We start from the raw sequence: 1,828 nt of genomic DNA, 5'->3' as shown, positions 1-1,828 counted from the left end.
ACACACACACACACACACACACACACACACACACTCAAACACACACACTCAAACACACACACTCACACACACTTGCAACTAATAACTATGATCACCAACACTTGTCACACTGCAAACATCTCATTTTCTTCCTCAGTATTTTTGTCTTGTTGTCCAGAACAAATATATAAAGATTTCAAAATCAATATGCATTTATATCAGAAGCAAAATGGCGCTATATTAAGTTGTTTTGTCCTGAGAAAGTATCAAAATTAAGTGAGTTGTTGCTTAAAACAAGTTGCAACTAATAACTATGATCACCAACACTTGTCACACTGCAAACATCTCATTTTCTTCCTCAGTATTTTTGTCTTGTTGTCCAGAACAAATATAAAAAAATTTCAAAATCAATATGCATTTATATCAGAAGCGAAATGGCGCTATATTAAGTTGTTTTGTCCTGAGAAAGTATCAAAATTAAGTGAGTTGTTGCTTAAAACAAGAAAAAAACATCAGTCAACGGGGTCAGAAAAACAAACTAAATTCAAATCTAAGCAAGTCGATTTTTCTGACCACATTGGAAGATTTTTTTTTTCATGTTTTAAGCATAAACTAATATCTTGTGTCATTTTGCTTTTCAAGTAAATGCATCTTGATTTATGACTGTTTAGATATTTGTACGGGAATAAAAAACTAAGAAAATCAGTTTTTGCAGTGTTGCTAGACAGAATGGTAAATAGATGGGCAGCTAAGATGTTTCAAACATCATTTCTATACATTTTTATTTAGTTTATATTAGGGATGCACCGATACTTTTATTTTTGGTACTTGCCGATACCTATATTTTCATTGCATTTATAATTTTTTTTAAATCCTGGGTACAGAAACCAAAAGAATATGTATAAAGTTAGTTGGCTTAGTTCATTTAGCAAATATGATGAGTATGCTAAGTAAGCACGAACAGCAATAAAGATCATACAACAGAAGTGTGCATACTTGCGCTTTCTCTCTCTCCCTATCAATCCTTACCATCAAGTAACTTTAGTAACTTGTGCATTGTTTTACTTACTTGCTTTTTGACCTTTCTGATGAACTACAAACGTTCCAGTGATGTCTGTGAGTTCCCGCAGTATCGGTATCATTGCATCCCTAGTTTATATATAGTTCATCGTAGTTTAATAAATTAGGGTGGAATTTCCCAGAGTGCATTAAATCTCTTTGAATTACAATTGAGTAAATTCCTCTTCCTGTCATTCCAGTTGAATTTCCTGTATGTTGCGGTCAATTCAATTCAAATTCACATTTATGAACTGAAATTGAGCCAGTTCCTCAATTCTGAATTTTGAAAAACTGCTTTTCACCGACAATTCAAGTCCTTATGGATCGGCCCTACATTTGTCTCATTCAGTATCATATTTCACTCAGAAATTCATGACGTTATAGAAGTGAAAGGAGTTTGTGAACGTGGCTTCATGTTGAAGGCCGTGACAGAAGCGTCTCTGAGCGCAGATGAAAGAGAGAAACTCTGGGGATCTTCTCTAGCGATTCCAGATTCTCCTTTGAAAGCTGAAAGCTTCTCTCCTGACCTCTTTGTTGAAACATCTGGTGTTTTAACACGACACTTTAAATGTGCAATACTTACGTCACTCTACAACACACACACACACACACACACACACACACACACACACACACGCATGCACACACAAATACACACACTCACACACACATACACACATACAGACACTCACACACCCACACACACACACAAAAACACACACGTACACACACACAGACACGCACACACACACACACACACAAATACACACACACACACAGATACACCCAC

This window comes from Sinocyclocheilus grahami, unplaced genomic scaffold, assembly GCF_001515645.1.
Source record: "Sinocyclocheilus grahami isolate Dianchi unplaced genomic scaffold, SAMN03320097.WGS_v1.1 scaffold201.1, whole genome shotgun sequence".
Lineage (NCBI taxonomy): Eukaryota > Metazoa > Chordata > Actinopteri > Cypriniformes > Cyprinidae > Sinocyclocheilus > Sinocyclocheilus grahami.
Note: the sequence above shows the minus strand (reverse complement) of the source record.